This window comes from Talpa europaea (genome assembly GCF_964194135.1).
Source record: "Talpa europaea genome assembly, chromosome: 5".
Classification (NCBI taxonomy): domain Eukaryota; kingdom Metazoa; phylum Chordata; class Mammalia; order Eulipotyphla; family Talpidae; genus Talpa; species Talpa europaea.
The window spans coordinates 61,251,582-61,278,045 of record NC_140071.1 but is presented as its reverse complement, the minus strand read 5'-3'; positions in this window follow the sequence as shown (position 1 = coordinate 61,278,045).

Genomic DNA, 26,464 nt, shown 5'->3' with positions numbered 1-26,464 from the left:
GTGGGAAGAAAACAGGCAGACCGACTGAAATACACTGCTGAGGGGAGCAGCACAGAAGACAGGAGATGTCTGCCTTGCCATGTGGGTTGCTCCCTGGCAGGCTGTCGATCGAACTTATGCTGGGGAGGCTGTGGACTGCTTCATAGGGCAGTGCCTTAACCCCCTACCAGGGAGGCCCGTGGGGATAAGTTCTTAAAAGGAAAAATAAGTCGATGGAGAGGCAAAAATCTGTTAAATATCTTGGCTATATTAAAAGTAACATTATGGTAAACAGAACAAGATTTGACTGAGTAAGGGTGTTGATCATGTTGTGTTTTCTTTGTCATGTTAAAATGAATGATGTTATCCTGTGTACACCTGGAAGCCATTGAAAACAGTAAGCCTCAGAAATTAAAATAATCATATATGCATTATAAATAGAATAATTTGAAGACCTGTGGGGGATGAAGCTGAGGGACAATACTACATAAAAGGAAAAGTACAAATATTATCATTTGAGAATTGGTTAATTTGTCTTGATTATCCTAGTAGTAAACATTTGAGGAAGAAATATATAATTTTACCAGGTTAGTATGGGTGGAATTAATCTATTTTTTTGCAAAACAGTAAAAAAGCAATGTATGTATTCTGTATTTTAATAAATTGAATAATGCTGGATGAAAATATTGATCATAGTAGGCTATGTTCTAGAACAAGAAAAGTTTATAACTTTTTAAAATTATTCATGGTTTATTTTACATGCAGTTCTCATTTTTTTTACTTCCTAGAATGTTTAAAAGTTATTTTAATTGTATTTTCAATTTATTTTCTATATTACTAATATGTGATATTATGCATTATTTTTCTTTTTAAAACAAATGCTTGATTTCATTAGTGGGAAGTACAGATATTTTCATTCTTTATATGTGGGAAATTATTTATCATTTATTTTAGTTTTTGAATACAGACGTTAACAGATCCAATAAGAAATGTTAAAAGAGATCCAATTAGGAAAATTCAAGTAAAACTGAATTAAGTAATGATTTAACATGTAGGAAGATTGTTAGGAATCCCAAAACACAGTGTAGTACCTCCTGTCATTACGATCTGGGTTCCACAGGGGAATGAGGGTAAGAAGTAAAGAGACCTATAAGGGGACTCTTTTGTTTAGGGGCCTAGTCAGTCTGATGTAACTCTGCAGGGAGGGAGCCCCGAATGAAAAAAAGAAAAGAATGAAAACTAGTGCCAAGTTATTTTTATCAAAGGAAAAGAAGGCTGGGCTATAGGGTTTACACCATAAATGCTTCCTTCTTGTGAAGATCAAGAAGCTTTGGAATTGGCTGGTAAGGGGCAGGATATGAAGAAATGAGGAGATGCAGTTTTTTAATTCAGCCATATTGAATTCTAAAGATATTTAGTTTGATGTGCAGGGGAAAAAATTAACTTTGAAATTTGTAAACATGCTTTATAGCTAACAATAATGATGTACTGATGATATCATTGCCATTTGCTTACAGGATTGTATCAGAAAAGCATCGTGCTATAGCCTTGGGTTTGAGCTATGTGGTAGTGAGACTATTTGGTATGGATTTTATCAATCTTTTATTACATTGAATTGTTCCTTTTTGATACTGCATACATATCTACATGTATATTTAGAATTTTGTGTAAGTAACAGTGGTAAACTGACATACACAAGTGAGTGGGGGTGCAGCTTGACTATCTAACATAAAACACATCCTAATTGGAATATTAAATATGCATTAAAATTATATTCAATTAGCAGTGATAATCATTTGTTTCAGAGGAAAATCAACCAAGCTCTTACAATTGGTTTGATAAGCTAGACTAAACATTTTATGAGCTTAGCAGATACCTGTTACAGTGCTTGCAAGTTTGGGAAATCACTAACCTAGATTAATACCTATAAAAATTTTCATCACATAAGACACCAAGTCTTATGTTTGTGAGTAAGTCAAAGAACAAATTAGTTTTGCTGATGACAGTGTAGTACAGATTTAGAATAGCAAAAACTAGCTTTACATATAACCATTGTTACCACAAATTTTTTCTCTTCAATATATTTGGACCATTGATTTAGGAAGTACTTTCAAATTATTGGTGGGTGGGATAAGAAAACAAGATTGAATTGTTTTGAGGATGAAAGACAAATTATAAATACAATAAAAATGTGAAAAAAGCAAAGTGTGACTCATGTGAGGATCAGAGAAAGTATTTTATAGTTAGATTATATACTATTCTAAGTCTAGATTAAAATTACAGCATATTTCTATGCTACATAATGACCCACTAGAAAAAGGTCAGATTTGTAGTGGAAGAATGTGCATAGGAGAAATAATAGCAAGTGAGACTGATGTATTTTCAAATGAGAGAGGGTGGAATAGAGACATTTTGGATACACAGAATCTCTAGATCTTGGTTTATCCATCAGGGAATTTTAACATAGAATAGTTATTATCTGATTTATATTAAAAATATCTGCTATTAGAGGAAGAAATGCTCATAGAAGATAAATGTGGTTAAAAAAAGAAAATGTGGGGAAAAAGAGAAGCTTGTACTTAAGTCTAAATAAGAACTATGTTAAATTTGGTTTGGAGATTATAGTGCACAGGGAGACAGTCAGTATTTCCATTATTTGTCTTGGAATTACAAAATTTATCATGGATTAAAAAAAAAGGAAGGAACTTCAAAAAATTAATAGTAGACCTAGGTTTTTCCTATAAACAGAATGCCAGAACTCTCTGAGATTGGAAATTTGGTGATGTATATTGGCCTTTGGAAAGAATAAATAATCATAAAGCAGGAGGGCATAGACAATTTCTTTTTTTTTTTTTTTTTTTTTTTTTTGTGGGACCCTCGCCGGCAGCTGGGGAGCGAACCGGCGCTGCAGAGGCTGCGGGCAGCCTTGCAGCCCAGCGCTCAACCACTGCGCCACCAGGGGAGGCCCTAGACAATTTCTTAATGAAATGATAAATCATTAGACATGGTAGTTATGAAAATCCAGTTCTAATATTTTTGGGGTGATTTTTCCCTTTTTAATGACTGTTCATTAACTTTTAGCTGAAAATGATGTTATTGCTGAGAAGATGTGTCTCAGTATAGCAGGCACTGGAATAATGTCATTTTGTTAAATAGTGTTCTTTACAACACTGAAGAGAAAAACATTGTGGACATTGAATGAAAGGATGGTATTCAAGGATGAGCTTCATTAGTTAGTTTGTTTAATTTGGAGAATTCCCTTAAGTAGCACCCAACTCTGGATATAAGATCAGTCTGAATGTGGGGATACTACAAAAATTCCAAAGCATTTACATTTTTAGTAATCTATCTCACCTTGGTAAGTAACACATATATAGCAAAAAAAAATTTCAATTATTGAAGATTGAAAAATTTGAAATCTTTAGTGATACAGAGTTCACAAAATCAATGATTATTTCTGTTTAAATACTTTTTCTTAAAATTTTTATTCAAAAATTAACAAAATTTTGAGATGCCAACTAAATAACAACAGGCACACTATTCTAAAAAGATGCAAACCTACTAATTTTTTATACCCACAGGGATAAGTATTTTCTTAAATACAATCATTTTTTCCAGTTATTACAAATTTTATGTATAAACTCAGATTATTTTTAAATGATGGGTTTACAGTGATGATTAAATGTATATGTATATCCTTAATTTTAAGAGAAGAATCATTCTGATCCCAACCTATAGTGTCTTTATGGAAAATTTACAGTCAATGCATTTTTCATAGGGAGTATACCTGGACCAACACTTTTTAAACTAGCAAGAGAAGATTACTGTATTTTTCGTGATATCGATAACTGTGGAGTCACTGGAAATTGTTGGCTGTATAACAAGACAAAAATGATGTACTTATTTGGAGGACTATGTAAGTGATAACAATTGAAGAAATGAAGAGAAGTAAAATTGTTTTTGAAACTTTTGGTTGTTTATAGTAAGTTACAGTAATAATAAACTATGGACAAATGGATACCTTGAAGTTTATGGTACAGGAGATATTTCAAAAATGAAAGAACTGTAGAATTTATGTAAATATTTGAATTTAATGCATTTAAGAATTCAGTTTCTGGGCCTCCCTGGTAGCAAAAGGGGTTAAGTCTCAGCACGATGAAGCTATACGCAGCCACTACAGTACAATTTTGATGCCTGGCCAGGGAGCTGACCCACATGGCACAGCAGACCTCTCCTGTCTTGCCCACTGCTCCCCTCAGCAGTGTATTTCAGTCAATCCACCTGTTCTCCCCATTCTGTCTCTGGTGAATTGTCTCACCACTTCCCCACTCCACACCTCTGGCCTACACCCCAGCTCTTGTATGCATAAATAAATAAATCTTTAAAAAAAAAAGCATTCAGTTCCTCAATAAAACTAGTTAAATTTAATGTAATTAATGGTAACATCTGAATATTAGAAGTATAGGTGAAAAACACCACCATTTTCAAAAAGTTCTATACAAACCCTACTCTCAAGAAAAGCTTATTCAATAAGGATCCATGAACTCTAGGAACCCACAATGAATTTTAGTATATTCTAGAAATCCTAATACTTTGTTTGTACATTTGTATGCCCAGTTTGTTATTCTCTGTGGAGAAAGACAATGGTATTCCTCAGATTCTTAAATGTTTTATCAGTCAAAATGGTAAAACAATTTTCATATCAATACATCATTTCCCTTTGACAAAAAGGAAATTCTGATCTTTCTCAAACTTAAGTTCCCATTGGTATTATTAATTAAATGCCATTTACCTCAACTGAAGGAGTTCATCAGTTCTAGCTTATTGGCTGTAGAAATATTTGTAGGTCTTTTATAAACATTCCTTTTTTAACTTGCCATGTTCACCACTTTATCAGTGGTAGAATTTTTATTGAAATATGTATTCCGTAAAGAGTATATATTATAAATAATTTCTATGAATTGATTGCATCTGTCACTAGCATCCATATCAAGAAACATAATATGTTAGAATTAAGTGGATTTAGTAAGATTGTTTAATATACAATCAGTATGCAAAAATCAGTTGTGTGTTTATATTGAATATATATAACATAATCAAATACAAAAATAAGAAATACAATAACACAATCGAGTACAAAGAAAAAAATCTGCTGAGAGTTGCCTAGTTACTTTACACTGATAGCTACAAAATCTATTTGCAAGAAATTAAATCCTAAAAATAACTAAAAGGTATGATGATTATAGGAGGTAGAAAGGATTTAAAATGCCATTTCTAAGTAAATACATAACATCAATGTGATCACAAAAATCTCAGGTTTTTGAAATTGACAAGGAAATTAAAATGCATATGGAAAGTAAAAGGGCCAAGAATGATCCATTATCAATTATTAAACAAAAACTTGAAGAAAAAAAAAATGAAGGTTTTATGCACTCAGGTACCAAGTATATTATCAAGATAATATAGCTAATACACTATACTATTGATCTAAGAGTCACTACATTGACCAATTTAACAAAATGGAGAAAGAAATCCATGCATGCATACTCAACTGACTGATGACAAAGCTATGCTTTTCGGAGATACATCCATGCTATTTTTATACCAGTAGTTTGTGCTATTTAAAAAAAAAAGTTTGAGTATGCTATGTCATTTTGTGAATGTACTATATTTTATCCATTCTCTTGTTAATATGCATTGGGGTTATTTACAGTATTTATATATCAGAAATGTATGAGACACTATTGAATTATAAATGGCATAGATTCATTAATGTCTCCTAGTTGCAATTTTGATACCACTAGATCAGTTAATTTATATTCTGCACTACAATCTTTCTTACTTTAAATGACAGGGTCAGGTGCACACAAAGGTCAAGTACTACTTGTAATTTTTTTTTTTTAAGAGGCATGTTTTTAATTATTTGTTTGTTTGTTTATTTATACATGCACTGGGTACAGTTAGAAGCGCAGGAGGGTGAGAGAATTCACCAGAGCCAGAGCAGGGAGCAGAGCAGGCAGAAGGACCAAAGTACACTGCTGAGGGGAGCAGCAGGCGGCAGGAGAGGTCTGCGCGCCATGTGGGACCCTCCTCTGGTGGCCAGGGAGCATCCAGGGATGGAACCGGCGCCGCAGAGGCCACGGGCAGCTTCGCAACCCAGCGCTCAACCCACTGCGCCACCGGGAAGGCCCTCTACTTGTAATATTTTTTTTTTCTGAACATAGAAATGAATTTATAAGCCTTACATAATCAATTTTTCTATAATATTTTTTGTTGTATTTGGGAAATGATGACTATTTCAAAAAAGGATAGTCACCTGAAGTGACTTAAACAGTTTCCAGTTCCTGTTCATAGTTAAGTTTTCAAAGTAGAAATATATTTTTATGTTTCAAAATTAATACATTCTGTGAAACAATAACACATCTTGCATTTTCCTTGAACTATGTACCTAAGAAATCTGAAAGGTTTTATAAACATTAAAAAAATCCCTTTAAATAACTTGGTAGAACTTTATGATGTTAATCACATGCTACAGTTGAAAAATTGATGCTTTTAGAGCTGAAATCTAATTATATTTCCATTACTAAATGACATTTTTTCCATGTTCATTTGTGCTTTGAATAAACTGATGTATCAGATGATTTCTTTTTTAAATTCAGCTTTAATGTGCAAATCAGCCACTATCATCTTCACTGCTACTGCATTTTGCCTATTCAAATATTTACCAAGGGAAAAAAAGACTATCACGCCTATACCTGTGAGGATTCCAAAAGTAAAGAAAAAGAAGAGAAGAACTTGAGAGAGTTATAACTTAAGTTATAACTTGAACATAATTGTGTAAGAATTATATATCAGTCTATCAATGAAATATTGTATTAATAAAATTTAAAATAATTGTGATACAGGTATATGTTTAATAAGTGAATGTAATTTACATGATGCTATGTTTTAGCGTATTTTGAGTACAAACATAATAATATAGTCTCCATGTTTTGTATTTTCAAAGAGACATTACATGATGCACATTTATTACTTTTACTAGAAAAATACTTTAAAGAAAGGGATGAAGTTGAAGTGAAAAAATACACAAAAGTTAATACCATTTATAATAATATTCATGTATTAGTTAATGGCCTTTGATTTTGTAGGATTATTTAGATTTTAAACAGTTTATTTTATTTTCATTTGCATTGTTGTGTTATTGGGGATGTTAATTTTTCAAAATAAATATTTTCAAAATAACATTAGATTTTTCAATCTAGTTCATATAATAAAAATTTAATCAGGGCCTCCCTGGTGGTGCAAAGGGTTAAAGACACAACCTATGAAACTATCTGCAGCCACAGCAGCACGAGTTTGATCCCCGGCCAGGAAGCTACCCACATGGTGCAGCAGACCTCTCCTGACTCTCCTGCTGCTCCCCTCAGCAGTGTATTTCAGTCAATCTGCCTGTTCTGTTCCCCACTTTGTCTCTGGTGAATCCTCTTACTCGCCTCCTCCTGTACCTCCGGCCTGTACCCCAGCTCTTGTACACATAAAATAAAATAAATCTTTAAAAATATGTATTAAAAAAATTAAAGCCATATGTATTCTCCAAAGGGAAGCCATTTTAAGCTTTTTTAAGAATTAGCATTTTATGTATTAAAAAAATTAAAGTCATATGTATTCTCCAAAGGGAAGCCATTTTGAGCTTTTTTAAGAATTAGCATTTTATTTATCTTTCATTTGTTCATGGAAAGGTTTCCTCAGAAAACTCTGTACAACTGGCCAGCACTAACAGTACATATCTTCATGATCCTTTAATTTCAGTAGACATAAAATTCAATATGATCATATGCAGTTTTATTTTCCATCTTGAGTTGTTTTATTGATATAGATTATCTGATACATGAATTGATATCCATTTTTGTGTTTTTATTTCAATTTATGATAAATCATAGCTATTGCCTGTGAAAAATATTCAAATTTGAATGTAAAAAATTTGATTTTGTGAAATTTTTCTTAAGCTCAAATGTGTTTCCATCAAAAGTTTTTATTAAAATTATATCATACATCATTGTAACCTCCATTCAAATTATATAGTAATTTTCCAAATATTAAAATAAAGATCAGATTATTAATAAACAAAAACTTCTCAACAATATTTCCTATGTTCTCTCAAGAGAAGGAACAACTGACAAAAATTCTCCTTTGATATTCACATTAGTCCATGACTGTGGGTATAAGGGTAGACCTTGCTCTGTTCATGGTCATAGCTGGCAGGAGGGAATGTGAAGCTGGAAGTTTTTATAACTTACTATATATTTTTCTTTGTAAATTTTAAAATGAATTTATGAAAATATATAAAATAGTCTCTGTATGAAATTCTATTTGATTGCTTGACTCTTTTCTGTTTGAACCAGCAGGATTGAGGAACATTTGAGGATCAGAATATAAAAACAAGAGTTTTCCCTTTTAAGATTCTACAAGACCTCTTGCTGTACCTAACATTCAGATAAGAAAAATCACCCATGATTTTACCTAAGAAGTAGAAATGTATCTACAGTATTTTCCTAATAAAATAACTTCTTGTGAAATACTTCTCAAATGTTTTAATGTATTTGAGATTTCAAACATCAGTGTACAATATAGGTTTTACTAGGAGAATTAAAGTTTAATAATTTTAGTTACTTATTTTTTTAAATATTCTACTATCCAAATATATTTGAAAATTTACATGGTTAAGAAATAAGGTAGGGGAGGCAGATCAACATGGCAGTGAGGAAACGCTGCGAGTAAGATCTCCCATTTAAAAAAAGTTAATAGGGAGGAAAAGCGGCAGGTCCCAGTGAGAACTGGGACACGGAAGATAAACGGGTGACTCCAGCAAACTGCCTGAAGAAGAAAGTTGCCATAAAAGAGGACTAGAAGGGAGGAAAGCTCAGAACCCTACTACCCTCCCCCACCCACAAAGTCGGCACTCTCCGACCAACAGAGAGGAGGAAAAAAAACAAAAAACTAAAACAACCAACAAGAACAAACTACGGGGCCTCCCCGGTGGCGCAGCGGTTGAGCGCTGGGTTGCGAAGCTGCGCTCGGCCTCTGCGGCACCGGTTCGATCCCCGGCTGCTCCCCGGCCACCAGAGGAGGGTCCCACATGGCGCGCAGACCTCTCCTGCCGCCCGCTGCTCCCCTCGGCAGTGTGCTTCGGTCCTTCTGCCTGCTCTGCTCCCCGCTCTGGCTCTGGTGAATTCTCTCACCCTCCCGCACTTCTGACTGTGCCCAGTGCATGTATAAACAAAAACAAACAAACAAAACCAGCAAAAAATAAAGCATGCCTCTATTAAAAAAAAAAAAAAAAAAAAAAAAGAACAAACTACGCATCAAGCAGGACTGTGAATGGAAAGGAATTATTTCAGCCACCACACCCCGTGAACTGGAGCTGTGGAGAACCCTGCAGGATTTGCTGTGGAGGTGAGCGAACGGCTCCGGGCGCCATTAGAGAAAAACAAGGACTCTGGAGAACTGCACACAGCCCCGGGCCAGCCGGTAAGCTTGTGCGGGAAAGAGGCGCGCTTGAAAAGCAAATGCGGATCGCGGCTGCCCAGGTCACTGCGCCTGTGACCTAGGCTTGTGGGGAGACACGCGGGGGTCCTCACTGAGGTGAATGTCACTCCCTGAGTAATGAGAAACCAGGCGCCCAGGCACGGGAGCAAGGTGCAAAAGGAGCCATTTCTGCGGACACTGAACTGGGCTACAGCCCACGTCCTGGACCTGAGGGCTTTGGAACTGAGACCTGGGGCACGAAATTTGGGGTGTGGGTTCCCCACAATGGTGGGGCACAAGGCAGACACAGCACCCCAAAGCCATTGAGGCTTTTCCCACCACTCCCACTCTGATCTCTGTCACAGGGGGTGAAAAAAACAGCTCCCCAAGGACACTAGGAGAGATCACTGGTGCCACCTAGCGACCAGAAAAAAAAATCACCACACCCCATAGAACAGGGACCTTTCTTCAGAAAAGATTGCTTGAAAATGGCAGAAGGCTCCTGGAGGAGCCAGTGGTGAGTTGGAAAGTTCGCCCATGCCAGGCCCCATCTGACCAGCAGTACAACCCCAGAGGGGGAACGGGGCAGACCGGGGATGCAGACGGGGCAGACGGGGGGCAGAGAAGAGTGTGCCCGAGACCGGGCACGCGGGGAGTGCGTCCTGCATCGCCATTTTCACTGGGGACATTTCTCCAGTAAAGACTGCCTGAAACTAGCAGAAGGCTCCCTGAGGGGCCAGAGGGGAACAGGGAATTTCGCCCACTCCAGGCCCCTTCTGGCCTGCAGTCCGAGCCCAGAGTGGGAGCGGGAACCCACCGCCGGGGCAGACCAGGCATGCAGGGGAGTGTGTCCCCTCATTGCCATTTTAGAACAGGGACCTTTCTTCAGTAAAGACTGCTTGAAACCGACAGATGGCTCCCGGAGGAGCTAGAGGGGAGCGGAGAAGTTCACCCAAGATGCCGGCCAGTCCCAGCAACACAGTGTCCCAATGCATACGGCAAATTAGAAAACAGACAGTAGGAAGAAGAACCACACGCAACCTAGCAACTCCTCAGGAAAAAAGCACACCTCAAAAAGAAAACCACCCCCCAGATTGCAACAACAGTAACTTGAAAGAACTTCTGAGCCTTCCAGAAAGAGAACTTCAAATTGCCATGATTAAAAAAATGACAGAACTCATAAAAGAAAACAATGATAACAGAAAAATAATCAATGATTAGAAGAATGAAATTCAGTCCATAAAGAGGGAAGTAAAAGAAATGCAGGTGATCAAAGAATTAATGGAGGCACTTAAGAACTCTGGGAAAAGCAATGAAAGCAGAATAGATGAAATGGAAGAATGAATAAGCACTCTTGAAGACACAGAAATAAAAAGAACCAAAACAGAAAAGGAAAGAGAAGTATGAAGGAAAAAGACAGAAGAACAACTTCAGGAATTATCTGACTCCATGAGGAAAGGAAATACAAGAGTTATAGGAATAACAGAAGGAGAAGAGAGAGATGTAGGAACAGAGAAAATATTCAAGGAGATAATTGAAGAGAACTTCCCAAACGTGAAGAAGGAGATGAAAATTGATATACAAGAAGCAAGAAGAACACCAAACTTCCACAACGAAAGGAAAAAAACAGCAAGACACATAATAGTAAAGCTCCCAAGAATCCAGGACAAGGAAAAAATAATGAAGCTGACAAGAGGGAAGAAACAGATAACATACAAAGGAAAACCAATCAGGCTGACATCAGACTCCTCCAAAGAAGCACTATAGACAAGGAGAGAGTGGAGGGACATAGTCAACAGACTACAAGAAAACAGATGCCAACCAAGAATACTCTATCCTGAAAAGCTCTCCTTCCTCTATGAAGAAAGAATAAGGACCTTTCCAGACAAACAGAAACTCTGAAATTTCATTACAACTAAATCCCCACTCCAAAAAATACTACAAGGAGTCCTAAAGCCAGAACCTCAGAGGGACGAATAGCAACGAAAAAAAGCCAAAAAAAAAGTTATTAAAAGAATAAATAAATAAAATCAAAGGAAAGACAAACACAATGGCAAATATACATGCTAACATATCAATATTAACCCTAAATATAAATGGAATAAAATCTTCAATAAAAACACACAGAGTTGCAAGCTGGATTAAGAAACAAAACCCAACCTTTTGCTGACTCCAGGAAACACATTTAGCTACAAAAGATAAAAATAGACTCAAAGTTAAAGGATGGAAAACAATCCTACAAGCAAATGGACCAAAAAAGAAAGCAGGAATAGCTATACTTATATCAGATAAAACAGATTTCAAACTCAAAAAGGTAAAAAGAGATCCCAATGGTCACTACATTATGCTCAAGGGGACAATACTTCAAGAAGAAATAACACTCATTAACATATATTCACCAAAAGAAGGAGCACCAAAATATATCAGACAACTATTGACATCTCTGAAAACAGACATCAGAGAAAACACATACATAGTGGGAGACTTCAACACACCACTAAAAGCAATGGATAGATCAACAAGACAAAAAATATGTAAAGACACTAAAGCTCTAAATAAGGACCTAGAGTGCTTGGGCTTAACAGACATCTATGGAACACTAAACCCCAAAAAAATAGGAGTACACATTTTTCTCAAGTGCACACAGATCATTCTCCAGGATCGATCACATATTGGGACACAAGACAAACATCAACAGATACACCAAGATTGAAATCATACCAACCATCTTTTCTGACCATGAAGGCATCAAACAAGAAATAAACCATTAAAAGAAGGTAAGGAACTCTCCTACCTCATGGAGATTGAAAACCACACTACTGGAAGACCACTGGACTAATGAGGAGATCAAAGAAGAAATTAAAAAATTCTTTCAATTGAATGACAAGGAGGACACCAATTTCCTAAATGTATGGGACGCAGCAAAAGCAATAATAAGAGGAAAATATATAGCAATAGAGGCTCACATCAAGAAACAAGAAAGAACTCAAAGAAACAACCTAATATCGAAGCTCAATGATATAGAAAAAGAACAACAAAAAAACCCCGAACCAGTAGAAGAAAGAAAATAATAAAAACCAAAGCAGAAATAAATGAAATCAAAACTAAAAAAACAATCCAAAAGATCAATGAAACCAAGAGCTGGTTCTTCGAAAAAATAAATAAAATAGACGAACCCCTAGCCAGGCTCACAAAGGAAAAAAGGGAGAAAGCACAAATAAACAGGATCATAAACGAAAGAGGAGAAATCACAATGGACACAGCAGAAATCAAAAGAATAATCAATAACTACTATGAACAGTTATATGGAAACAAGTTCAACAATCTAGAGGAGATGGACAAATTCCTACAACTCTACAATCACCCAAAGCTACATAAAGAAGAAATGGAACACCTAAACAGACCAATTACAATTAGCGAAATTGAAATGGTAATCAAAAACCTCCCCAAAAACAAAAGCCCAGGACCTGATGGATTTACAAATGAATTCTACCAAACATTCAGAGACGAATTAGTGCCTATCCTTCACAAACTCTTCCAAAAAATTGAGAAGGAAGGGACAATACCAAACACGTTCTATGAAGCCAACATTACACTAATACCAAAACAGAACAAGGACAACACAAAAAAGGAAAACTACAGGCCAATCTCCCTAATGAACACGGATGCAAAAATCCTCAACAAAATTTTAGCTATCAGAATCCAACAATGTATCCATAAGATAATTCACCACGACCAAGTAGGATTCATGCCAGGGACACAAGGATGGTTCAACATCCGAAAATCAATCAACGTTATCCAACACATCAACAAAAAAAATATAAAAACCATATGATAATATCAATAGATGCTGAGAAAGCTTTTGACAAAGTACAACATCCATACATGATAAAAGCCCTTGAAATTCTTGGGATACAAGGAACATACCTCAACATCATAAAGGCCATCTATGACAAGCCAACAGCCACTATCATTCTTAATGTTGAAAAGTTGAAAGCATTTCCATTAAGATCTGGAATAAGCCAAGGATGTCCACTCTCACCACTGCTTTTCAATATAATACTGGATGTCCTAGCCAGAGCCATAAGACAAGAGAAAGACATACAAGGAATCAAAATAGGAAAGGAAGAAGTCAAACTATCACTATTTGCAGATGATATGATAATATACATAGAGAACCCCAAAAACTCCACAGAAAAACTAATTCAACTAATCAATCAGTTCAGTAAAGTGGCAGGATACAAAATCAAAACACAAAAGTCAGTAGCCTTCCTATACACAAACAATAAATCTGAAGAAGAAGAAATTTAAAAAAACCTTCCCTTTTATTATTGAAACAAAAAAATCAAATACTTGGGCATAAATCTAACAAAAAAGGTAAAGGACCTATACAAAGAAAACTATAAAACACTGTTAAAAAAATTGAAGACACAAAGAAATGGAAAGACATCCCCTGCTCTTGGATTGCAAGAATAAACATTATTAAAATGGCCATCCTTCCAAAAGCAATATACAGATTCAATGCTATTCCAATCAAAATTTCAATGTCACTCTTCAAAGAAATAGGACAATTATTGATGAAATTCATATGGAATCACCAAAAACCCTGAATAGCCAAATCTCTCCTGAAAAAAAAAAAAGAAGGGAATGGAGGCATCACACTCTCAGACTTCAAACTATACTACAAAGCCATAATCATCTAAACTGCATGGTATTGGAACAAGAATAGACACACAGACAATGGAATCGAATAGAAAATCCAGAAATAAACCCATAGATTTATTGTCAACTAATCTTTGACAAAGAAGCAAAGACTATGCATTGGAGCAAAGAAAGTTTGTTCAATAAATGGTGCTGGGAAAACTGGGTCACTACATGCAAAAGAATGAAGCTTGACCACTACCTCACACCATACACAAAAATCAACTCAAAATGGATTAAAGAACTAGACATAAGACCAGAAACCATAAAATACATAGAAGGAAATATAGATGAAACACGACGTGATATGCACATCAAAGACATCTTTACAGACACATCACCCAAAGCAGTGATAGTGAAGGCAAAGATAAACAGCTGGGACTACATCAAATTAAAGAGCTTCTGCACAGCAAAAGAGACAATAACCAAAACAAAGAGAAACCACACCGACTGGGAGAACATTTTTGCACACAGCAGTAATGATAAAGGACTGATCACAAAAATCTGCAAAGTGCTGATGAGACTCAATAACAACAAAGAAAATAATCCAGTCCAAGAATGGGCAGAAGAGCTAAAAAGAAACTTCTCTGAAGAGGCATATGAGAAAATGTTCAAGATCGCTTGTCATCAGGGAAATGCAAATCAAAACTACCATGAGATACCATCTCACACCAGTGAGAATGGCACATATTAAAAAAACTAGCAACAACAAATGTTGGCGAGGATGTGGAGAAAAAGGAACTCTCCTGCACTGTTGGTGGGAGTGCAAACTGGTCCAACCACTATGGAGAGCTGTGTGGAGATTTCTGGACCTACTAAACATAGAGCTTCCATATGATCCAGCAATTCCACTCCTAGGTATTTACCCCAAGGACACAGAAACATCAATTCCAAAGAGCACCCGCGCCCCTATGTTTATAGCAGCACTATTTACAATAGTTAAGCTTTGGAAACCACCCAAATGCCCAAAAATAGATGACTGGATCAAGAAGATGTGGTACATATACACCCTGGAATATTACTCAGCATTCAAAAAAGATAAACACATGCAATTTGCAGCAACATGGATGGTGCTGGAAGGGATCATGCTCAGCGAAATAAGCCAGAAAGAAAAAGAAAAATACCGGATGGTCTCACTCATAGCAGGAATCTAGAAAACTTAAATAAGGGACCAGGAAAATGAATAACTGTAAGAAAGTGAAAATCAGAATCAACAAAAAACTATGAAACAGAGACACTTTTGGGGGGGTGGGGGGCGGGAGTGGAGGGATTGGGATCAGAATGGGGGGGCTGCAATTGTATGGGGAATATAAAAATAATTTTTTTTGAAAAAAAAGAAATAAGGTAGAACAAAAATATTCAAATCTACTTTGAGTAGATTTTAATATATGTGTCTATGTAACGCATATTCTCTTCATACATATTTTTTAAGAAAACAAATCAACGAGGGTATAATAAAAATTATAATTTAGGAGAAGTGTTAGGGCTTTTAATTTGAATATAGTTTTCCATTACAACAGAACCCATTTCTATGTCAAAAACTAGTTCATAGAGAATTGGTAAATAAAAACCACTGTGTGATATTACCTCACACTTCTGACAATAGCCCCTATCAAAACAAATCAAAACAGAAAAAAACCCTGCAAACAATAAGTCCTGGTGAAGGAGTAGAGAAAAATAAACCCTATTATACTACTGGCTGGAATTTAGACTGATCCAGTCCATTTGGAAAGAAGTGTGAAGATTCCTCAAAATAATAAAAATAGATCTACCATAGAACCCAGCTATTCCACTACTAGGTCTCTATCCAAAGAGCATAGAAACATTAATTTGAAAGGAAACCTTCACTCCTGTGTTTTTAGCAGCACCATTTACAATACCCAAGAAATGGAAACAACCAAATGCCCAAGACACATAGTAGATCACAAAGATGTGGTATATATAAACAATGGACTACTACTTAGCAATCCAAAAAGATAAATTCATGCCATTTGCAGAAACATGGATTGAACTGGAAGGGGCTATTCTAAGTGAAGTGAGCCAGAAGGAGAAAGATAAATACCAGATGGTTTCACTTATATGTGGAATCTAGAGAAACCCAACAAAGGATCAGACAAAGACAAACTGTAAGACTGACCCTTGAAAGCACAGGTCTGGGATATTAAAGACAGGAGGGGGAGAGAGGAGACAGTGAGAAGGGGAGAATGTAGAACAGGTAGGGAGGAAAGCACAGTGGACTGTGGGCACTTTGATGGTGGGAAAACTATGGCAACAGCACCTAAGGAATTCTATACTGTGAAAACATAAACAAGGATGTTTAAAAAATAAATAAAATTGAGTTCAGTAAGCAGAGAAATGATGATGCATAACCCAGAAAGTCCATTGATTAACACCAATTTATCAACTTTTGAAACAGAGAACCTTATATTCTCTAATAAAAAGAAAACCTTAGAATTCAATAGTCAAGGAAAAGTAGCTATAAATCCTACAGAAGTACTTCTTTTGGGGTCATTTTTTAATGAGTAAATGTTTTTAAGAATCATTATGTTTGCTAAAATGTTAATGTAGCTACTGGAATTGCAGTGGCAAATGAAGAAGCAGCAAAGCTATTTGTAAATCTCAGATTTTTCATTTTTGATGGAACAGTCTTTTGAGAATTCATCCCCTGAAGGAGACACATTTTGAAAGACTGAGGTGAACCCTCATTTTAAACCTAAATGGAAAGACTGATCGCTGCTGGGTGAAATGGTTAGTGGAGATGTTACAGGGTAATCTCTAGAGAAAGGAGGGTTCCAAGTTCCCTGCCCCAGCCTAAGGAAGGTGGAGCTGGACAGGGAGGTGAAGCTAGAAAAGATTGAGAGAAGGATTCAGAAAGAGAGAAGATCTGGCTGAGGAGCAGCAGAGAAGAGAAAGGAAGGAAGAAGGAGAAGAGATAAGAAGAATACGTGGAGGAGGCACATGGAGCAGTCATGTGAAGGAGCCATGCTGCTTCTCAGCCTTGGACTTGTACCTGGGACTTGGGGAAGATGGAAGGAGACATTGAAAGAGACACAGACATGAGTGATAGACTTGTGGAGAGGCTGACAATGGCAGCCTTTATCTTGACTTGGGTTTTGATTTAGCTAATTTCCTTCCACACTTGCCTGGTCATTTCTGTCCCTTTCCTACTGGACCTCACCAGAAGGTACCTTATACTTGCGGCAAGTTTTCAGGTCTCAGTGGTCCTGTTTTGGGCCAACCTAATTTAACTGGGCCTTTGTTCATGAGGGGATAGGTAGCCTTGGGTGCTTTAACTGGAAACTATATCCCTTCTCTTTCTCTTCTCTCTATTACACACTAATTGCATTAAACTGCTTTTCTATTGAAGGTCTTACACAGTGGAGTATGTTTGTTTTTATGCAGTGGATGGCAGAACCTATTTCAAGCAGGCCAGGGTGCCCCTCACCCTGCTTTGTAATAGAGATTTTTCTGTTCTAAGATTTGAGACTATTAATGCTTTTGTTAGGGCTCTGGTTATAGAGTTGTATAGGTTTTTGAGTGGTTTACCTTTCAGTATTTTCTTCATGAACCTAGTTATTCTTGTTGCTTGATTTTGCCAAAGGTACATTTACTGAAGGGTAGAAAAAGGACTAACACATATGATGAATTTTGAAGAATATAACATGAGAAATGACTAGAGGAAGAGACTAAGAAGGAAAAGAAAGAAGAAAAGAAGTAATGAAAGTATACAGTAAAAGACAAGAGAGTACATGAAGATGGCTGGAGTAGGAAAAATTGCCACATTTTGCTGACAGGTCAGAAGTAAGTCACTCAAGTGTTTAGTGAATTTAGCAAACAAGAGTTTGTTAGAAACTGCAATGAGAGCAATTAAAGGCTAGTAGGAGAAGAAGCCAAATAACAGATTAAGGAATGCATTGGTGATGAACAATTGGACCCATGAAATGCAAACTTCTCTAAATACAGCTGTGAATGGAGGATAAAAACAGTAGTTGACAAAAGCACTGAGTTTCCCTGAGGGTGTAGATGTGTGTTGGGTGTTAATAGTGTTGTAATGGTTGTGATGGGTGGCTGGCTCGAGCATATTCAAAGAATGATGAGGACAAGTATGAAGAGGTTGGCTAATAGCAAGAACATAATTAATAGAGCTAGATTACTCAGCAGGGGGACAGGATGGAGTTTAAGGTACTGTAGTAAAGAGAAATGAGTACTTTGCAACTGCGGGTACCCAAATAAGATACCCCAGAGTCTCAGGACTGGTTTCCCAAAAATGCCCTTCTCTGGTATGCAGAGTATTCTGAGCTAATTGAAATGAAATCCCCCAAGGCTGAGGGGAAACTTCTGTCCTTGCCTATATCCATCATCTGCCCTAATCATAGAGGAGATTATCATATCTTAATCTCTGGCCTTTTTCCCAATCAGAAAAACAACCACCAGTCCCCCTTATTGAGCTAGAAGAATGCAGTTTATTTTTTTTTTGGGGGGGTGTCTTACCCAGTTATAGGTTTATCAGTAAATATGTCCTCTAAGAAATTCATCTTAATTCTCATAGTAAGGATAAAATACTCCTTCTTATTTTACATTTGCAGTTTGTCTCTGGCCTCTTTGGTGTCCCAGGTCTATCAATGAAAGATAAAATATCCCTGGTCTACTCCATTATTCTTTAGAATTTACAAGCATGTAGATTTTTCCTGTGTATGTTATTAAATTTTGGGCTTTCCTCTTACTAATTTGCCTGATATTAATCTGCTCAACTAACCAAGCTAAGAAAAACTTCAATGGAATAGGGAAATTCCTCCCTGTGCCCCCCACAACAGAGAGGACTAAGAAAAGATTGGGTAAAACTTCAGGTAAATCTTTAATTTTGGTGACTGTAACTTGAGAGAATTTCTCAAGCCAGGAGATCTTTTGAATGTATCTCCTCTCTGTCCTCAAAATAACTTCTTTATCACCCAATTCTTGCAACTGATGTCATGTTATATAATCATCTAAATCATCACTTACTAGTCTCTCTCTTCTTTCAACCTACTCTTCTACCTGTTGTGAAAGGAGTCTTTTCAACAGGTCAATTTGATCTTGTTATGCAAGGTGTTGTAATTGTTTACCTGCCTGGCTCCTTGCTAGATTATTAAACATTAAAGGGAGTATTGCGTTGTTCACCACTCTGTTCCTATTGTGTTTAAGTATTAAGCATAAAAAAATTAGATGAATGAGTGAATGTTTAGTTATTTTTCTTTACTGTCATTGGCACCAAAATCTGTGTTTTATTCAGTGGATTTTCACATGGTAGATTGCTAAATATAAGTATTAATTTTCTGTGGGACTGAATAAAAGTTCAAAAGACTTCTTTCAAGGCTACCTCCCAACTTGCTCCAGGCATCCTCATTTGCATGTCTCCCATTTCAGCAAAATTTGTTCAATTTTAGCTTAAAATTTATCCTCCATTAAAAGATGTCCAACTGCTAACACTTACTATCTATAAATGTGATTTTATTTGGAAATAGAAACTTTGAAGATGGAATCAAACTAAGAGGAGATTTTACTGGAGTAGGTGTCCTATAACCTCATTTCTGGCATCCTTTTACGAAGAAAATTTCTAACACAGAACACATAAGGTAAAATACCACGTTAAGAATGAGGCAGAGGGCCTCCCCTGGTGGCGCAGTGGTTGAGAGCTGGGCTGCAAAGCTGCCCGCAGCCTCTGCAGAGCCGGTTTGATCCCCGGCCGCTGGCAAGGGTCCCACATGGCGTGCAGACCTCTCCTGCCATGCCTGCTGCTCCCCTCAGCAGTGTGTTTCCTCGTTCTGCCTGTTCTGTTCCCCGCTCTGAATCTGGTGAATTCCCTCCCGCGCGTCTGACTGTACCCAGTGCATGTATAAATAAATAAATAAATAGATAGATAGATAGATAAATAAATAAATCTTAAAAAAAAAAAAAGAATGAGGCAGAGATAGGTGTGGTGAATGGATAAACCAAGGAACACCAAGGATTATATCCAGGAGGAAGGAAGGAAGGGTTCTTCTTTAAAGTAATGGTGGGAGCATGGCCCTGCTGATACCTTGATTTCCCTTTCTAATCTCCAGAACTATGAGAGAATACATTTATGTGGTTTTCAGCCACTCAGTTTGTGGTTTGTTACACATAACCAAGAAAACTAATATACATTTTACCCTTTTTTCCTTGCTTAGATTTATTTTAAGAATCTTACAATACTTTAAACTAGATTTATCTTCTCACTTTTAATGAAAAGTTTTCATTTCAATTCAGAACCATAACACCCCCCCCCTGCATTTTACTTATTAGCTTAAGAACAAGTATGCACTTATCCAGTGCCTTTGTTTTTGTTTTAATTTCCTCTGTGACGTTATTCATCTTCTTCAATGCTATTGTTTGAATAAATGATTCCATATAACATTAATCTGTTTAATTTGGCATGGCTAATACTTAAGAAGCAACAATGACTATTGAAGTTGGTAGGAAAGATTTGTCATCAATCATGGACTTACCATAAAATATTTTGGAAGCCCTAAAGTTCCACCATCAGAAGCAGCAGTCATCTACCATATCAGTTAGACCCCCTGTCCAGCATAGGGAGTGGAGTCATGCCCAGGTAGAAGTAAGGAGGCCTCTCTGACAGCAAGGGCAGCCTGCAGCCCCAGTAAGACCTCTCACCCCAGTGTGAGATTGGAGCCACAACCAGCTGAAGCAGTCCCAGCAACAGCACGATGCAAAAAGAAAATGATACGGAGACAAAAAAAAACCACAACAAATGGCAACTTGAGTACTCAGGGCAATACTAAACCATAGAAAGAGAACAAATCTACAGAACCCAAATACAAAGACCTAGAAGATACAGAATTCAAAATTGCCATGATAAAGAAGTTCAAAGAAAAGGGAGAAAATACAGAAAAACAGTTCAAAGACATACACGAAAACTCAGAAGAAAAATGAATACTAGGCCTCCCCTGGTGGCACAGGCAGTGAGCACAGTGCTGTGAAGTTGTCCTCAGCCTCTGCAGTGCTGGTTCGATCCTGGCCAGTGGGCGAGGGTCCCACATGGCGTGGCAGAACCATAGGATATGAATTCTGAATAAGATTCAGAAAAAGCTGTCACAGAATAATCTTTTAATCGCAGAATTTTCTTTACAAAAATTTACTGAAGAGCAAAAACTGGAATGTTGCTATCAAAGGGCATTAAGTGCAATTAGCTGACTTCATTTTTCTATAAACCCAGTTATATGAGATGAGTTCCTATATGATGTGCCCCTTTCATCAAACAGCTTAAGCCTATTAACAAATACTTTGATGGTACTTGGTCCATGGAGACTTCCACTAATTGCCCTGTGCTTTTAACAGTTCCAAATACATATTACAATTGTTTACTATAAAAATGACTAGAAAGCAGTTGTTTGTTGTGCATTCTGCACAACAGCCTAAATAATATTAGGATGCACAGGGAAAGGTCTACCAGTCTACATTATTATGCAGAGACAAGACCACAAAACATATCCCTCTCTAATACAAAGCTGCCACACTAGTCATGATGGATTATTAAGATGCTAGCTATTGGTGCAAAATATGAAACTTAAAATACAGCTATTTGCAGTGTAAGCTCATTTTCATGAACACCAAAAACTTAATTGAATCAGAAGATTTCAAGTCATAATTGTCGTATAACTTTCTAAGGGGAGAAGACATAGCTATTTATCCTAGAGTCTCCTATCATGTCTACTACAGTTCTGGCATATCATAGGCATCCAATAGAAGTTTATTGATTGCTCATAACATGATATTAAAACTCAGAATGTTGCTTGAAATATATTCGAATACTCCAATAGTAACTTAAATAAGTTGGAGACAGCATGATAATATGAAGATAACTTTGACTATGGAACCAGACAACTTGGTTTGAATCGAACCAACTGTGTTACCTGGAACAAGTACTGAATCTCTGGGAGTTCAGATCCTTGTCTGGAAAATGGGGCTATTAATACCTGCTTTGCAGGGATGTCAGGATAATATGGTGTGTACAGATCACCTAGCGCAGTGTCTGGGACAAACAGTGCCCTTTGGGTTGAATCATGAACTTTAAAAATAATTATCAGAGTATCCATTACTTAAACATTCAGTCTTTATTTACAAGCCATTTATACCTTGACACTGTCTATGCTAATAGACATAGTTATTAAGTGAGTAACACATACTGATGGATGTGTGGACTAAATAACAGTGATAATCAAACCATGATAACCATGCAATGCAAAAGAACAATGATCATACAAATAGTCTGCCTATTTGCTAATCAGCTGTAAAATGCTTCCCCAGATGTCCTTTGTATTTTGAAAAAACATTTTCTATATGCTTTTCTACTACGGAACCATGATTCCTTACCAGTAACTTCCAGTAGATGAAGGCATATTGCATCCAAAAAGCAGCATATGATGGACAGTATCCATGCTGGCCCTCGGCTTGAAGTCAACTGTTAAGAGAAAATGACACATGAATATGAACACAGGTTATACTTCTGTGCACAAACTCACAAGAGATGTGTAGTTTGACAATTTGATGCTTTTATGATAGAGCGCCCAAGTTGTATGAATTTTCTTTTTCCTTAAGATGACCATGATTTGATCATTTAACTTCCTCGGATAGTTAACTCTAATAATAATAATTAATAAGCAACACACACATTTTTTTAATGGAAGAGACCATATACAGTAATGAGAACAGTGTGTGGGTAAAAAATGAAAGCTCTAACAGTAGTAGTCACTGGAATGTGATAGAGACAAATTCTAGAAATGAAAAGTAGAAAATATATCTTCACAAAAATATAGAAGAGAAAAATTACTACTCTGGATCCCACCACATACTCAGTAAAAGCATGCTAAAACCAACGCATGTCATTTCTCTTTTTCTACTAATAACAGTGTTTTAAAGACATTAAGCAAAAATCAGCTCAGACATCAAAAGCTAAAAACAAGTTAAACTATTATCTATAGATTAGAGATTGAATATGAGGTCCCTTTCCCTTTCCTGGCTTGAGTTTGACTGATTCCCTTTTGTCCAAATTCACCATGCTGTCCTACAGGGGCCAGTTACAACTCACCCTTGCCTGTAAAAATGCTAATTAGCCTAAAATTAGCCATGTGTGTAAAATTGCATCTTTTATCTTTTTGTTTGTATGATAAAATTAATAAAATATCACATTCTGCTAAAACATGTCTCTAAAACACAAGTGTTTATAAAAGATGTTCTACATTAAACTATAACACCATGACCTGCAGAGTGTGAATAGTAGGAAACACAGGCCACCTACTACGAGCCAGCCTGAATTGACTTTCAGTGGAGATAACACTTTTCCTTTATTGCACTGAAACTATGAACTTAAAACCTAAAAATCATATCTTGAGATTTTCATACCACTATTTATAAAACTAACAGAGGACAGATGGAAAATGGAATTGCTCTAATTTGAGGCTTGTTTTCTATTACCAAAGAATATAGTGAGTTTAGGAGACTGAAGAAGATATACTTTGGAAAGGAGGACTCAGTTGGAAATTACAATAGTTTATAAATCATAGAAAATCATAACGTAACCAAGCCTAACTTTGTTAGCAAGGGAAAAAGAAGGAAGGACAGGGTCTATCTACAGACTCACTCTCAAGTTGAGTGTAAGATTTCCTCCCTTCCTTCCATAATCCTCTCAGGGTATCATCCCTGGCAGAAGGAAAAATTGAAAAGAAATGAAGTGGGAGTGCATGGCCTTTATTTCTTTTTTTCTTCACTTTAAATTTATCTTGCTATGTGTTACAATTTTTTACTTCTTATTCATCTTTATCAATTGGCTTATAATCAGTCTAATGGTATCTAACTTTTTGTTCCAATGGTATCTTCCACCTTTTTTTTTTCCCCTTTAAATGTCCCTCTGTCACTCCATCAGGGGTTTGTCAAAGAAAATGGTGTCTCCTCTGCTGTTCCAGAACTTATATACATGATCACATGGTTCCCATCCCTTATAGAAAACTTTATTATGAGTAGATTCTATTAACAGATTTTCTAAGCCTTGATCATTCTGGTATTTTGGTAATAAATCAACATGTCCAAGTGCATTTTATCTAGAATTTTAAACTGCTTGGGTAGAAAATAATGTTAGTTTGAGGTATCAAATAAAATTCTAGGTGGAAATATCCAGCAGAAGATTTAAATGATGAGAGTCCTGTTCATAAGAGAGGAGAGGAAATTATGTATGTGAAAATTACTCAAAAAGTAAACCCTGATGTCTGAAGCCATGAGGGCAGACAAAAGCACCAGAGGTGAACTTGAGTTCCCATAAGGCACCATACAGGGCTTGGGAAAGTTTTGGGGAAAGCCCTGAGTGGTCAAGATCTGTGCAAGAGTCCCCAGTAGTGTCTTTTTCATATGAATGTGGGGCATGTGTTATTGTGAAAGGAGGCAAAAATCTTTTTTGAAAAAAAAATGAGTTATTAAATTTATAAAATGAAATATTAATGAACAAAAGCTTCACTAAGGATAGGAAGGAAAACCTTTTGGGAGAAGAATATATCATGAAGACATGGACATGCAATCTCCGTGGCTGTTCATCAGGAAGGAAAGTCAAATTTTTTGCCTGGGTCCCTGCTTATACAACAGGATCTTCTAATTTTTTTAAGGTAAAAAGCAAAAATCATTCAAAGTACAACTTCTCTAGGCATGTTCTGAAATTTTTCTCATTTTCACATGCTATATTAAGAATGATTTATTTGCTCCACATTGAACGCTTTCTAGATATGTGTTTAATTTTAGTTTCTGTAATTAGAAGCACATCAATATTTTTAAGTGATAGTAGAAGAAAATTCCTGAGTTCCCTCTTATAACAACTTGCTCTTACGGACTCTTATTTCTCCAGAAACTCAACCAAGTTTAATTGCTAAGTAAATTACTGGTACAGGGTTTAAACAAGAAAGCAACCATCTTTCTCATATCCAAAAGATCGAAGTATTCATATAATTATTGCTCCAGGTACAATTCATTGCCAGTGGAAATGAAAAATACCACCAGAAAAGGAATGGTATATCAAAATGTAAACCTAAAACAAATAATAGATGCCATAAAAACAAAGCAGTACTTGGACAATTTTATAGATGGGCCTGCTGCCAGTGGTGGGAGGAGTCAACTGAGAAAAGATGAGGCTGACAGTTTCATTTCCTGGGTTTGCTCCATTCCTATTTATTCCTTGCTTTGCATAACAAGATCCCACACTAGTGAATAAGAATGAGGTCCTTTGAGCATAAGCTACATATATGACTAGGCTGGAGATTTTAACACTACACAAAACAGAATATAGAAAAATATTTTAACATTACAAATCAAAGAAATTCCTCCTTTTCTTTTTTCTCCAAAAATACATCAAATAAATAAAGGATTGAAGGCAAAGAAAGCTAGATGAAAATATTGGAAACTGCATGTAAGTGTGTGAGTCTGACAGGCAGAATAAACAAAGGCAGCTTTGGGGTGGTGACATGCAGGCAAAAACAGAGCCTCGTGAGGAGCAAGGGAATATTCTATCCATTAAGATTAAAAGTGTCACCAAGTATTCTAACTCAATAACAGGATGACAGCTGCTTAAGTGAAAAAGGTACTTCAGTCTCAATGGGTGTTAACAGGTCAGATTGTCTGATGTATAAGATCAGAAAATTTTGTAGGCAAGTAAGAGTAAGTTCTGGAAACCAACTACTTTTGAAGGACTAGGACTCCAGAAATAGTGACTCATGCACATTAATTAAAGGAAATACTATGACACAGAAAGTGCAAAGATTGGAGGATGTCTCAAAGGATAATGTCATCTGAAATAAAAGACTTTAAAGTACGTGTGTGGGTGACATATTGAACAGAGAGATAACTAAGTCTACTTTCTGGAGTTCTAAGAAAAATTTGTCCTAACTGCATGAAGCTGTTAGGGATTTATGGCCTCTTTAAGCTTACATCTGACTACAATCAGAGCCATAAAATTCCCTAAGAATGTGACCTAGGAGAGAACTTCATTTAGCACTTTGCTTTCTGTCCGTTTCCTTTCCAAGTGGCTATCCAGGGCTGCAAGTCAAATATTGATGGATCTGCCAGACCAAGGACATGGAACAGTCCAGTGGTAGAATGAATACTTAGGAAATATCTGTGTACATAAAACCAACCCAAATTTACTAACAGAAATGGGAGGAACATCCTTGTTAGCTATAGATAGGCAACAGTACAGCCTATTGATAAT